We start from the raw sequence: 16,038 nt of genomic DNA, 5'->3' as shown, positions 1-16,038 counted from the left end.
ATGGCATCTAAGGTGGTTCTCCTCCTCGGCACCGACGCGAAGCTCGGCAGGCTGGTCGTCAGCGGCGTCGTGCCGTGCGACCGGCAGCCTCATCGACATCGCCACCTCTCCCGTCTTCCCGAGTACGTACGCTACCCTATGCATGCCCCTTGCTGAATGAATCTTGGTGACAGCGACATACATCTGGCCAGGCTAAATTGATCTGTTATGTGCTATGCAGACGCGGAGGTGGAGCTGCGGTGCGCGGGGCAGGTGGTGGCCTGCGCGACGACCAACATACCGTCAAAAAGCTATGCATTTGGCTCTATCTCACCGGCAACTACTCGCATGACATCGGCCTGCTGGTCAGCAACGCCGTTGACAGCGAGATGGTAACAGATTTGTAACTCGCCATTTTATCCAAGAAGGAGCCAGAGGACACCGAACATTAGGTTATGGTGCAGCAAGCTCAGGATATGGATGGATTTTTCAGTGCATACCCTAGCGTTCTTCGTTGCCTCACAAGGCTCCATCTACAAAATGTTCGCTTGGCTGAACGGGACATGAATCACCTTTTGTTCGACTGCTGCGAGCAACTGCTGCACCTTCATCTGGACCACTGTGACACCGGGGACTGTTCTGTATGGAAGATCAATGCGCCACATTCGAATCTCAGAGTTCTAGAAGTCTACTTATCCAAGTTGAAAAGAGCTGAGGTGCTCTGCCTTTCAAAACTAGAGCGGGTCTGTTGGCAGGCTTGGTTGTTTTATGAGGCCCCCTTGTGTTTTGGTTCTGTCCCGTCACTCAAGGAATTATCCCTCGTCTGTGATGCAACTCTCATTCATCAAGACTTTAGTTTAAGCTAGGTTCCAGACGGTGCCACAAACATACATACTTTAACCTTAAACTTTCGAGGAGAAAAGGTAATTTTAGCCGATAGTTGTTATATTGTGGCTGTGTGCTATTTCGTTCGTACGAACTTAACGTTGGACTAGCACTGGGATTATTCTAGTTTTGCTGGTTCATTCCAACACCATGTTATTTGCTTTTATTTACAATTTATAATTTCCAGGAAGCATCCCATTACTTAGCAAATGACTAACCTGGTGCGCACATAACTTGCATCTATGACATACAGATGTACAATTATTCTATTTTTACCTCTCTTTTTTTGTTCATCAGATTTGGATGCAACCAGACGAAAAACAACTATGCACTGCATTCAACAAGCTAAGAAAGCTGACCATCCATGGTATCTTTATAAAATTTGACCTATTATGGACATTAAATCTCATCGAAGCTGCTCCATCTGTCGAGACATTTGATGTTGAGGTACTTCCACTCATTCTTTTCAACTTTTAGTTAGAATGTGTACAAGTCTATCTGACTCAAAGCACCATCGTAGTCTCTTTGGCTTTGATTAGAATCCTACTATAACCCCTTATAATTTAGGTATTGGTGGTTGAATGCAGATGTTTGAACATCCATGCCAGGAGGGTGGTGAAGCAAGAATAAGATGTTTTGGTGCTCAGAGAGTGGAACCTTCATGGAAGTCGTCTGGGTTCATAAGCTATCACAAGTGGCAATTGAAAGAGTTCTAGTTCGGTGGTTTTAGGCCCCTACTGGAGAAACACTTTTTATATGTAAGTATTGTTATGGGTAGAACTCCAGACTTGAAGACAGTTCTTCTGACAGACGGTCAATATCCATGCAAGGGTTGTGACACAAGAATCCCAATACCTGTTCCCGTAGGGGGCTTCTTTCCAACAACAGGGATGCCCAAGAAGCAATAGCCAAGCAACTTAGAGAGAGGGCCCGGTCCTCGGCACGGATAATTTTCCGTAGTGGTTCGGCATACCCCTCATGGGCAACCTGATCATATATTTATTAGCTAGGAGAGTACAAGAGATCACGATAGTTGCGATGTAATGTGAAATGTGAATTCCAGGAGTAACTCTCTTTGTATTTTTGGTATCATTTCATCAAAACCTGGTTATAATTAATAGATTAGGCAAATGTTGATTGCCAATGCAAGCTCATCCTGTCATTTGTTCACACTTTTGTGCAGACTCTTTGTGTCTTGATATAAGGCCACAAGAGAAGTTGGAGACCCGTTAGAGCATCTACAATCAGACTTCACAAGTGCGGTCCCTCAAACGCCCACAAACGCGTCCACGGACACTGTCGTTCCTCAAGTTCCCCTTCTCACAATCAGATACCTCAATTAACATACCTCAAATCCATACAAACTCATGCAACTACGTAAACGATGCATTACACACATTGTCCGGCTACTACATCAGGACATGCCATCGGACTACCATATATATTGACATGTTTAATCTGCATGCTAGCTATGGACTAGAAGATCATCCACGACTGTCCTTGCCCTTCCCGACGCCCTTGCTATCCATCTCCCGGAGTAGCGGTCGAAGACGCGGTATAGATCGAGCTGGATCTGCTCATAGCCGGAGTTGTCCGACCCGTCGATGTACTCCTTCTCCTCTTTGGAAGCAGTCCGACCATGGCATGAACCGCCCGATTCTGCTCTCAGTCGAGGGCGCGTGTGTTCCTCCGCTGCCGCTTCTTAGTAATGCGGGCTTGGATGGCTTCCTTCTCTGCGGCTGCCCGTGCCGCCGCATCAACCGCCTCCGCCGCCGCCATGTCGGTAGCGAGGCGGGCCTCCGCCGCCCTCATCCTCTCCTTCCCACGGCGAGCACACCGGTCCCGGTAGGACTCATACTCCAGCGGACTGGTGATGGGGAAATGGAGATTGGAAGGATCCCAAGAGGACCGCAATTATCCAGCACAGGAGGATTCGAGCGCCCAATGCGCCATGCAATGGACTCGCGCCGGACAGTTCATGCCATCGGTCGGGCGTTATCCTCCTAGGGAGTGGCGGAGTGCAATGCGGATGGCCATTGCTTCCTCCAAACGCACAGGACGACACCCCAGTCAACGGATCGGTACAGGTCATCATCGGATCCGCTGTCTGCCATGCTGAAGAAGGTTGGAGATCACCGAACGGGAGCTTGGGTGGCGGAGGAAAGTGGAGGGGACTAGAGTGAAGTGGCTAGGGTTTGGCCCGGACAACGGATGGAGAGGAATATATGTGGGGTCAGGTTGACCAGCGTGGGCCCTTGTCCGATGTGGCGGATGTTCCTGGGCATTTGGGTTGGATATGAGAGGTGTCGATGGGTCCGGACATTTGAGACCTGTTTGAGGCGCCCGTCTGGATCACTTTTTGTGGCCGATCACTGAACGAGCCGTGTACCCGGACATATAAGGGGACTGGGGCGTCTGGCTATAGATACTCTTACGTTATTACTCCCTTTGTAACTATGAGTTCAGCGTAAATTTTTCAGCGCCCCCAAGGAGTGCCCATGATCATAATTAGCTTCCCAACATGGAGCCAAACGTGGAAGGATTTGTAACAACATGCAACTACGGTACCCGTAGGGCATCTTCAACACTAAACCTCAAATTTACTTCACCATATATCCGTATATAGGGGCCAGTCCGCGGATACTGATGTGCCAAATGCCATCATATTAATGCTGTCCACTTATATTTCAACCTATGTGTGAACTAACCGTACGGAATTAATATAAACACGACTGATTTTATATAAACCAGCCAAAATTCATTACATTCTTCTTTTACAATTTTTAACTAAAAACTATACCAGACTAAGGTAACACTAGTCTACAGCCGGCGCCGGTGGATATACATTCCCACGACACGGATACCCTTGACTAGTCTACGGCCGGCCGCGGTGGATCTTCATTGTCTTCCGCATGTCCGGCAGCCTGCTCGTCAGACTGTCGAGAGCCCCAAAGGTATATGCTTCAGCGCAAAGGGCAGCTCATTTCCCTATGCTCGGCAGCGCCGCACATCGGAGTGCAACCACCGCGATGTGCTTTAGATGGAGGGAAGGGGGCGATGTTTGCCTGCGCCGGGCAAGACACCGGTTGTGTACGCCAGCATCGCCTCGGTGGTGGGCTTCATGTGACCCAAGCGGCGGCGGCCTCCCATGTTCAACTTCTCCTCGATGCTGGTGGCACGCGCAGACGTGGTGGCCACCATTTCGTCCATCTTCACGAAGCCGGCTTCTTTTCTTCGCCGGCAAGGCACAGTTATGCATACATTGACAACGGATGGCGCGGTTATGGTAGGTGTCAGATCTGAGCGATCTCTATCATCTGCTTGTTTCTTGCTCGTTCTATTTTCCTCCAATAATAGTGTGTTGTTATGTTACCCGTGGCAACAAGAAGTCCCTATTTTGAGCCCGTCCGAATATGGCCCAATTATATATTCTCAAGAACAAAATAGCTAGGGCTGACAAAGCAAAAGAAGAAAAGAATGCACAGCAAGTTTTATTTACTCCGAGCAAAACAACATCACAACATTGGCTATTACTCTTGTACATCAAGTTCAACTAGCAAAGAAAAGATCAGATGCATTCGTGGGTATTCTCCGCCGTGCAGTCGCCTATGACGGCCTTGATGCACGGGTACTTCCACATGAACTGCTCCACGCACAGCCCGCCGCAACGGTCCCGCTGGCAGACACCGTCGTGCGGGACGCGGATGACGACCACGTTGCCGCACGGGTACCCTGTCACCGCCACCCCTCCAGTAGGATCCACACGAGAGACTGCCTGACACACTGAGGCATCGTGTATTTAAACAAGCACAGATCAGTTAATCAGTAGTTTGAACTAAAATCACGACAAGAATTATGAAACAGAGAGAGAGGGGGGGGGGGGGCGCCAACCTAGGGAGAGTGCGAGAAGAACACAGAGAGCAAGAGAAGCAGCTCTGGTCGCCATACTGTGTTGGCAATCGATCGAGCTTGGCGATTCTTCGATCAATTTGTGGTTTCTAGTCTAGGGCTTTCTCCGTGTTTCACTAGCTATGGTCGGGTACGTCTGTTTGGTTGTGGTATATAAATAGGAGCGTTCGACGAGGATAAGTTACACATATGGTAAGTATTCTATGGCCATATATTCTCAATTATAGTACTTACTCCATTCCTAAATATGTCTTTTCAAATATAGTACTACTTACTTCATTCTTAAATATATGTCTTTTTTAGAGATTTCAATATAGACTACATACAAAGCAAATTAAGTGACTCTATGCTTTGAAATGTGTCTATATACAACTGTATGTAGTCCCTATTAAAATCTCTAAAATGTCTTATATCTAGAAACGGAGGGAGTACTTTTAATTATTCCTAATGGGAACGTCTTGGTAGGATCTCTACTCTATATGGTACCGAGGAATAATTCATCAAATCTAGGTGCTCTCATGCTTAGAGGCCGCATTTTTGTTTTGCGAGTTACTAGATCATGATCGTGCGCGTTACTGCGTTCATTCATTTTTTGAGAAGTTAGAGTATTGTGTAAATATTTGAAAAGATAAAGAAAATATATTTACTTAAAATACCCCAATATTAGACAATGATACAAATATAATATGATAGTAAGTAATACTTTCTAAGGGGTCAAACTTTGATGCCCATCCTGTTGTGACATCACCATGACAGGTCAAATGACACAAAAGAAATAAGCATGTATAAAATATAAATACCCACCGAAGCTTTAAAGGATAACCAACATAATTTCAAGAGTAACATTTTCAGTGTTTCATAGGCATATACAACAAGTGACAGTTTTCACAGTGAATAATGTTTTTCTTACAACATAACACATAAAATATCAAAGAAGAGTAAAAGAAAATTTAAGTTTTTTTAGACATATATTAGTGAGAGACGATTTTCACAAAAATGTGTTTTTTGAGATTCCCTCTTTACACCTCATATCGGATAGTTCATATGATTATGGTGTGGCTTACATAATGAGTGCTAGAGAGAATTGAATGACTTAAGCTGCGTGTGCTTTTTCTGTCCATCGAACTTTTCAGGGCTCAAAACCTCTCTATGGTTTTTGAAATATCTGATGGTCATCTACGCATACTAAATTGGACAAAGCAGCATGGTTAGTAGTGAAACCAGACCCATAGTGCAATTCGAAACTTGTGTTTCTCACTTTCCGAGAATATATATCGAAAGGATAACTATTGACATAAAGACTTTTTTTAAGGAAATAATGGGAGACTTACTACAGGTGCATATATGAGATAGGCATTCCAACCTCACCAACTGAGAGACACAAAAACGGATGAATTGATTATGTCAAGGCTGCCACCAAAGAAGCATATCCAGACGAGACTAATGAATACATTTGATTTGCATATGCTTCTTGGCATGCCTAACCTAACCCCAACAAAAGGCGATGGGCATATGTCCGCATGTGCATCACACAGGACACGAGGTAAAACTCCTCCAACACCCAGTAACCATCGGTGGTGACACTGAGGTCGGCACGCTTGCTGATGCCCCCGCCCGCGATCTGGCTCTAGAACCCGGTCTTGCTGAGGAACTACCATGTGTCATGTGTGTTCACCTGCGCGGCTGCTAGACGGCGTGTACTCCCGCGTGAGCACGTGGGGGTCAATGCGGTAGACATCGTCAAAGAAGATGTACCCCCGGGCGTCAGGCATCTCCTTGTCGCCGGCGATCCACCGGCTAGGAATCCCAAGCTCTCCTTCCACGTCGGGCTGAAGTAGACACCGAGGGGCAGCGGCTGCGGCCGGAGATGGTTGTTCGCCATGGCCACGGTGGTCCCTATGGCGCTGGTGGCGATGGAGGTTGGTAGCTCAGTTTGCTTTCTTGGTTTCTTGATGACCATTGAGTCAAACGGAGCAGGGTGGAGGGGGATCGAATGTGGGGAGCGGGCTAGGCTTAAATGCAGGGCGACACACTTGTGGGGAAAGTCCTATCGGCTGATCTGGCCCAGGCCCATTTGCTGGTTTTCTTGTTTGGGTTTGCTTGAATACACATTCTAACACACATGAACTGATTCTTGAAAAGCAAACACACACATGAACTTATATTCGCCCCTAAAAAAATGCTAATATTCTTCCCCAAAATAACATGAACATATATATTCTAACATAGACAACAACTATTATCAAAGGCATGAACATTTTTTCAAAATACATGATTTATTTCATACAGATTTACTGTGTTTTAATACGCTATGAACATTTTTTATTTCATACACATGAGTTTTTTATTACATTTTCTTGGCAACAACATGACAAAAATATAAAACATTTCCTCGTCCATCTACTCTCGTACCTAGACCACCGAAGTTGATATGTAGATCTATGAAAATAATCAGAAAAGGTGGCCACCACATAGTTTGTCCGCAATATGAAGGTTCGGTCCCTCTTGGGCGATTATGTTAGTGTCTCTGGTAGCGATCGATCTAACCTCCTCATCAAGGTTCACCCAATGTCCCAAGCATTTCTTTGCCTCATTTATGTTAGTGTCTCTAGTTTGGTGACACCGTTTTTTCAAAACCATAGTGATCTAAAACCTCGGCAATGCATACTTCCATTTCTAAAAACCACAGTTTTTCTCACTTCGGTTTACTAGAAAACAGAGGTTGAGAGATCTCTTTCTCAAATACTAAAAAGAGCATGGTGTTAGGCATACTATGGTTTATAGAACTGGGGTATTCGTTGATGTCAAACACATCAAACATTTTAAAACCGTAGTTTTTTAAAACATGTTGACTTGACTGTATTCATGGATGATATATTCTTATTGCAGAAATGTGTGGAAGATAGGCTCAGCGCGCTGACCGACGACATCTTAATCTCTATCTTGGTGAGAGTCGACATTGCCACGGCAGCAAGAAGTAGAATTTTGTCAACGAGGTGGAGAAACTTGTGTGGTTACTTCGTAATCTCAAATTTCATGCCATCGACTTCCTTAGCGCCACATGCAAATGAGCTGCACGCCACATTGATCAAGCAATGGCGTCTCTGGTGAGAGCTACTAGCAGACTCTTGGCTCATCCACGCAGGGAACACACCACTAAAAAGCTATGCCTTGAGCTCTATCTCACCGGCAACTACTCGCATGACATCGGCCTGCTGGTCAGCAACGCCATTGGCAGTGAGATGGTAACAGATTTGGAACTCGCCATTTTAACTGAGAAGAAGCCAGAGGACTCCACGCACGAGGTTATGGTGCAGCAAGCTCAGGATATGGATGGATTTTTCAGTGCCTTTCCTAGCATTATTCGTTGCCTCACAAGGCTCCATCTACAAAATGTTCGCTTGGCCGAACGGGACATGAATCACCTTTTGTTCGACTGCTGCACCTTCGTCTGGACCACTACAACACCGGGGACTGTGCTGTATGGAAGATCAATGCGCCACGTTCGAATCTCAGAGTTCTAGAAGTCTACTTATCCAGGTTGAAAAGAGCTGAGGTGCTATGCCTTCTAAAACTAGAGCGGGTCCGTTGGCAGGCTTGGTTGTTTTATGAGGCCCCCTTGTGTTTTGGTTATGTCCCGTCACTCAAGGAATTATCCCTCGTCTGTGATGCAACTCTCATTCACCAAGACTTTAGTTTAAGCCAAGTTCCAGACGGTGCCACAAACATACATACTTTAACCTTAAACTTTCGAGGAGAAAAGGTAATTTTAGCCGATAGCTGTTATATTGTGGTTGTGTGCTATTTCGTTCGTACGAACTTAATGTTGGACTAGCACTAGGATTGTTCTAGTTTTGCTGGTTCATAACTTCACCATGTTATTTGCTTTTATTTAAAATTTATAATTTCTAGGAAGCATCCCATTACTTAGCAAATGACTAACCTGGTGCCCACATAACTTGCATCTATGACATACAGATGTACAATTATTCTATTTTTACCTCTCTTTTCTTGTTCATCAGATTTGGATGCAACCAGACGGAAAACAACTATGCACTGAATTCAACAAGCTAAGAACGCTGACCATCCATGGTATCTTTATAAAATTTGACCTATTATGGACATTAAATCTCATCGAAGCTGCTCCATGTGTCGAGATATTTGATGTTGAGGTACTTCTACTCATTCTTTTCAACTTCTAGTTAGAATGTGTACAAGTCTATCTGACTCAAAGCACCATCGTGGTCTCTTTGGCTTTGATTACAATCCTACCATAACCCCTTATAATTTAGGTATTGCTGGTTGAATGCAGATGTTTGAACATCCATGCCAGGAGGGTGATGAAGCAAGAATAAGATGTTTTGGTGCTCAGAGAGTGGAACCTTCATGGAAGTTGTCTGGGTTCACAAGCTGTCACAAGTGGCAATTGAAAGAGTTCTAGTTCGGTAGTTTTAGGCCCCTACTGGAGCAACACTTTTTATTTGTAAGTACTGTTATGGGTCGAGCTCTAGACTTGAAGACAGTTCTTCTGACAGACGGTCAATATCCATGCAAGGGTTGTGACACAAGAATCCCAATACCTCCTCCGGTAGGGGGCTTCTTTCCAACAAACAGGGATGCCCAAGAAGCAATAGCCAAGCAACTTAGAGAGAGGGCCCGGTCCTCGGCACAGATAATTTTCCGTAGTGGCTCGACATACCCCTCGTTAGCAACCCGGTCATATATTTATTAGCTAGGAGAGTACAAGAGATCGCGATAGTTGCGATGTATTGCGAAATGTGAATTCCAGGAGTAACTCTCTTTGTATTTTTGGTATCATTTCATCAAAACCTGGTTATAATTAATAGATGTGGCAAATCTTTGATCTGTATTCCAAAAGGAACTTATAAAAGTTGTACAAATGTTGATTGCCAATGCAAGCTCATCCTGTCATTTGTTCACACTTTTGTGCAGACTCTTTGTGTCTTGATAAAAGGCCACAAGAGAAGTTGGAGACCCGTTAGAGCATCTACAATCGGACTTGACATGTGCGGTCTGTCAAACGCCCACGAACGCGTCCACGGACACTGTCGTTCCTCAAGTTCCCCTTCTCACAATCGGATACCTCAATTAACATACCTCAAATCCATACAAACTCATGCAACTACGTAAACGTTGCATTACACACATTGTCCGGCTACTACATCAGGACATGCCATCGGACTACCAAATATTGACATGTTTAATCTGCATGCTAGCTATGGACTAGAAGATCATCCACGACTGTCCTTGCCCTTCCCTGCGCCCTTCCTGTCCATCTCCCGGAGTAGCGGTTGAAGACGCGGTATAGATTGAGTTTTTTTAGACATATATTAGTGAGAGACAATTTTCACAAAAATGTGTTTTTTGAGATTCCCTCTTTACACCTCATATCGGATAGTTAATATGATTATGGTGTGGCTTACATAATGAGTGCTAGAGAGAATTGAATGACTTAAGCTGCGTGCTTTTTCTGTCCATCGAACTTTTCAGGGCTCAAAACCTCTCTATGGTTTCTGAAATATCTGATGGTTCAATAACAAAATGGTCATCTACGCATACTAAATTGGACAAAGCAGCATGGTTAGTAGTGCAACGTGGGCAACTATTGCAAACCAGACCCATAGTGCGATTCGAAACTTGTGTTTCTCACTTTCCGAGAATATATATTGAAAGGATAACTATTGACATAAAGACTTTTTTTAAGGAAATAATGGGAGACTTACTACAGGTGCATATATGAGATAGGCATTCCAACCTCACCAACTGAGAGACACAAAAACAGATGAATTGATTATGTCAAGGCTGCCACCAAAGAAGCATATCCAGACGAGACTAATGAATACATTTGATTTGCATATGCTTCTTGGCATGCCTAACTTAACCCCAACAAAAGGCGATGGACATATGTCCGCATGTGCATCACACAGGACACGAGGTAAAACTCCTCCACCACCCAGTAACCATCGGTGGTGGCACTGAGGTCGGCACGCTTGCTGATGCCCCCGCCCGCGATCTGGCTCTAGAACCCGGTCTTGCTGAGGAACTACCATGTGTCATGTGTGTTCACCTGCGCGGCTGCTAGACGGCGTGTACTCCCGCGTGAGCACGTGGGGGTCAATGCGGTAGACATCGTCAAAGAAGATGTACCCCCGGGCGTCAGGCATCTCCTTGTCGCCGGCGATCCACCGGTTAGGAATCCCAAGCTCTCCTTCCACGTCGGGCTGAAGTAGACACCGAGGGGCAGCGGCTGCGGCCGGAGATGGTTGTTCGCCATGGCCACGGTGGTCCCTATGGCGCTGGTGGCGATGGAGGTTGGTAGCTCAGTTTGCTTTCTTGGTTTCTTGATGACCATTGAGTCAAACGGAGCAGGGTGGAGGGGGATCGAATGTGGGGAGCGGGCTAGGCTTAAATGCAGGGAGACACACTTGTGGGCAAAGTCCTATCGGCTGATCTGGCCCAGGCCCATTTGCTGGTTTTCTTGTTTGGGTTTGCTTGAATACACATTCTAACACACATGAACTGATTCTTGAAAAGCAAACACACACATGAACTTATATTCGCCCCTAAAAAATGCTAATATTCTTCCCCAAAATAACATGAACATATATATTCTAACATAGACAACAACTATTATCAAAGGCATGAACATTTTTTCAAAATACATGATTTATTTCATACAGATTTACTGTGTTTTAATACGCTATGAACATTTTTTATTTCATACACATGAGTTTTTTATTACATTTTCTTGGCAACAACATGACAAAAATATAAAACATTTCCTCGTCCATCTACTCTCGTACCTAGACCACCGAAGTTGATATGTAGATCTATGAAAATAATCAGAAAAGGTGGCCACCACATAGTTTGTCCGCAATATGAAGGTTCGGTCCCTCTTGGGCGATTATGTTAGTGTCTCTGGTAGCGATCGATCTAACCTCCTCATCAAGGTTCACCCAATGTCCCAAGCATTTCTTTGCCTCATTTATGTTAGTGTCTCTAGTTTGGTGACACCGTTTTTTCAAAACCATAGTGATCTAAAACCTCGGCAATGCATACTTCCATTTCTAAAAACCACAGTTTTTCTCACTTCGGTTTACTAGAAAACAGAGGTTGAGAGATCTCTTTCTCAAATACTAAAAAGAGCATGGTGTTAGGCATACTATGGTTTATAGAACTGGGGTATTCGTTGATGTCAAACACATCAAACATTTTAAAACCGTAGTTTTTTAAAACATGTTGACTTGACTGTATTCATGGATGATATATTCTTATTGCAGAAATGTGTGGAAGATAGGCTCAGCGCGCTGACCGACGACATCTTAATCTCTATCTTGGTGAGAGTCGACATTGCCACGGCAGCAAGAAGTAGAATTTTGTCAACGAGGTGGAGAAACTTGTGTGGTTACTTCGTAATCTCAAATTTCATGCCATCGACTTCCTTAGCGCCACATGCAAATGAGCTGCACGCCACATTGATCAAGCAATGGCGTCTCTGGTGAGAGCTACTAGCAGACTCTTGGCTCATCCACGCAGGGAACACACCACTAAAAAGCTATGCCTTGAGCTCTATCTCACCGGCAACTACTCGCATGACATCGGCCTGCTGGTCAGCAACGCCATTGGCAGTGAGATGGTAACAGATTTGGAACTCGCCATTTTAACTGAGAAGAAGCCAGAGGACTCCACGCACGAGGTTATGGTGCAGCAAGCTCAGGATATGGATGGATTTTTCAGTGCCTTTCCTAGCATTATTCGTTTCCTCACAAGGCTCCATCTACAAAATGTTCGCTTGGCCGAACGGGACATGAATCACCTTTTGTTCGACTGCTGCACCTTCGTCTGGACCACTACAACACCGGGGACTGTGCTGTATGGAAGATCAATGCGCCACGTTCGAATCTCAGAGTTCTAGAAGTCTACTTATCCAGGTTGAAAAGAGCTGAGGTGCTATGCCTTCTAAAACTAGAGCGGGTCCGTTGGCAGGCTTGGTTGTTTTATGAGGCCCCCTTGTGTTTTGGTTATGTCCTGTCACTCAAGGAATTATCCCTCGTCTGTGATGCAACTCTCATTCACCAAGACTTTAGTTTAAGCCAAGTTCCAGACGGTGCCACAAACATACATACTTTAACCTTAAACTTTCGAGGAGAAAAGGTAATTTTAGCCGATAGCTGTTATATTGTGGTTGTGTGCTATTTCGTTCGTACGAACTTAATGTTGGACTAGCACTAGGATTGTTCTAGTTTTGCTGGTTCATAACTTCACCATGTTATTTGCTTTCATTTAAAATTTATAATTTCTAGGAAGCATCCCATTACTTAGCAAATGACTAACCTGGTGCCCACATAACTTGCATCTATGACATACAGATGTACAATTATTCTATTTTTACCTCTCTTTTCTTGTTCATCAGATTTGGATGCAACCAGACGGAAAACAACTATGCACTGAATTCAACAAGCTAAGAACGCTGACCATCCATGGTATCTTTATAAAATTTGACCTATTATGGACATTAAATCTCATCGAAGCTGCTCCATGTGTCGAGACATTTGATGTTGAGGTACTTCTACTCATTCTTTTCAACTTCTAGTTAGAATGTGTACAAGTCTATCTGACTCAAAGCACCATCGTGGTCTCTTTGGCTTTGATTACAATCCTACCATAACCCCTTATAATTTAGGTATTGCTGGTTGAATGCAGATGTTTGAACATCCATGCCAGGAGGGTGATGAAGCAAGAATAAGATGTTTTGGTGCTCAGAGAGTGGAACCTTCATGGAAGTTGTCTGGGTTCACAAGCTGTCACAAGTGGCAATTGAAAGAGTTCTAGTTCGGTAGTTTTAGGCCCCTACTGGAGCAACACTTTTTATTTGTAAGTACTGTTATGGGTCGAGCTCTAGACTTGAAGACAGTTCTTCTGACAGACGGTCAATATCCATGCAAGGGTTGTGACACAAGAATCCCAATACCTCCTCCGGTAGGGGGCTTCTTTCCAACAAACAGGGATGCCCAAGAAGCAATAGCCAAGCAACTTAGAGAGAGGGCCCGGTCCTCGGCACAGATAATTTTCCGTAGTGGCTCGACATACCCCTCGTTAGCAACCCGGTCATATATTTATTAGCTAGGAGAGTACAAGAGATCGCGATAGTTGCGATGTATTGCGAAATGTGAATTCCAGGAGTAACTCTCTTTGTATTTTTGGTATCATTTCATCAAAACCTGGTTATAATTAATAGATGTGGCAAATCTTTGATCTGTATTCCAAAAGGAACTTATAAAAGTTGTACAAATGTTGATTGCCAATGCAAGCTCATCCTGTCATTTGTTCACACTTTTGTGCAGACTCTTTGTGTCTTGATAAAAGGCCACAAGAGAAGTTGGAGACCCGTTAGAGCATCTACAATCGGACTTGACATGTGCGGTCTGTCAAACGCCCACGAACGCGTCCACGGACACTGTCGTTCCTCAAGTTCCCCTTCTCACAATCGGATACCTCAATTAACATACCTCAAATCCATACAAACTCATGCAACTACGTAAACGTTGCATTACACACATTGTCTGGCTACTACATCAGGACATGCCATCGGACTACCAAATATTGACATGTTTAATCTGCATGCTAGCTATGGACTAGAAGATCATCCACGACTGTCCTTGCCCTTCCCGGCGCCCTTCCTGTCCATCTCCCGGAGTAGCGGTCGAAGACGCGGTATAGATTGAGTTTTTTTAGACATATATTAGTGAGAGACAATTTTCACAAAAATGTGTTTTTTGAGATTCCCTCTTTACACCTCATATCGGATAGTTAATATGATTATGGTGTGGCTTACATAATGAGTGCTAGAGAGAATTGAATGACTTAAGCTGCGTGCTTTTTCTGTCCATCGAACTTTTCAGGGCTCAAACCTCTCTATGGTTTCTGAAATATCTGATGGTTCAATAACAAAATGGTCATCTACGCATACTAAATTGGACAAAGCAGCATGGTTAGTAGTGCAACGTGGGAAACTATTGCAAACCAGACCCATAGTGCGATTCGAAACTTGTGTTTCTCACTTTCCGAGAATATATATTGAAAGGATAACTATTGACATAAAGACTCTTTTTAAGGAAATAATGGGAGACTTACTACAGGTGCATATATGAGATAGGCATTCCAACCTCACCAACTGAGAGACACAAAAACGGATGAATTGATTATGTCAAGGCTGCCACCAAAGAAGCATATCCAGACGAGACTAATGAATACATTTGATTTGCATATGCTTCTTGGCATGCCTAACTTAACCCCAACAAAAGGCGATGGGCATATGTCCGCATGTGCATCACACAGGACACGAGGTAAAACTCCTACACCACCCAGTAACCATCGGTGGTGACACTGAGGTCGGCACGCTTGCTGATGCCCCCGCCCGCGATCTGGCTCTAGAACCCGGTCTTGCTGAGGAACTACCATGTGTCATGTGTGTTCACCTGCGCGGCTGCTAGACGGCGTGTACTCCCGCGTGAGCACGTGGGGGTCAATGCGGTAGACATCGTCAAAGAAGATGTACCCCCGGGCGTCAGGCATATCCTTGTCGCCGGCGATCCACCGGTTAGGAATCCCAAGCTCTCCTTCCACGTCGGGCTGAAGTAGACACCGAGGGGCAGCGGCTGCGGCCGGAGATGGTTGTTCGCCATGGCCACGGTGGTCCCTATGGCGCTGGTGGCGATGGAGGTTGGTAGCTCAGTTTGCTTTCTTGGTTTCTTGATGACCATTGAGTCAAACGGAGCAGGGTGGAGGGGGATCGAATGTGGGGAGCGGGCTAGGCTTAAATGCAGGGAGACACACTTGTGGGCAAAGTCCTATCGGCTGATCTGGCCCAGGCCCATTTGCTGGTTTTCTTGTTTGGGTTTGCTTGAATACACATTCTAACACACATGAACTGATTCTTGAAAAGCACACACACACATGAACTTATATTCTCCCCTAAAAAAATGCTAATATTCTTCCCCAAAATAACGTGAACATATATATTCTAACATAGACAACAACTATTATCAAAGGCATGAACATTTTTCAAAATATATGATTTTTTTCATACAGATTTACTGTGTTTTAATACGCTATGAACATTTTTTATTTCATACACATGAGTCTTTTATTACATTTTCTTGGCAACAACATGACAAAAATATAAAACATTTCTACATATTTGGAATATATTTTATAGTGATTGAACAATCCTTCCAGAAGAAA

General features: G+C 44.5%; 3 pseudogenes; all 3 read left to right on the top strand.

The window, feature by feature from the left end:
• LOC123039048 (uncharacterized) lies at positions 1 to 1,070 on the top strand (annotated as a pseudogene).
• A 6,568-nt stretch (positions 1,071 to 7,638) lies between these two features.
• LOC123039047 (uncharacterized) lies at positions 7,639 to 8,704 on the top strand (annotated as a pseudogene).
• A 3,346-nt stretch (positions 8,705 to 12,050) lies between these two features.
• LOC123039046 (uncharacterized) lies at positions 12,051 to 13,116 on the top strand (annotated as a pseudogene).
• Positions 13,117 to 16,038: the final 2,922 nt, after the last annotated feature.

The sequence above is a fragment of the Triticum aestivum genome, chromosome 2B, assembly GCF_018294505.1.
Source record: "Triticum aestivum cultivar Chinese Spring chromosome 2B, IWGSC CS RefSeq v2.1, whole genome shotgun sequence".
Classification (NCBI taxonomy): domain Eukaryota; kingdom Viridiplantae; phylum Streptophyta; class Magnoliopsida; order Poales; family Poaceae; genus Triticum; species Triticum aestivum.
This window is presented reverse-complemented; position numbering and strand designations above follow the sequence as displayed.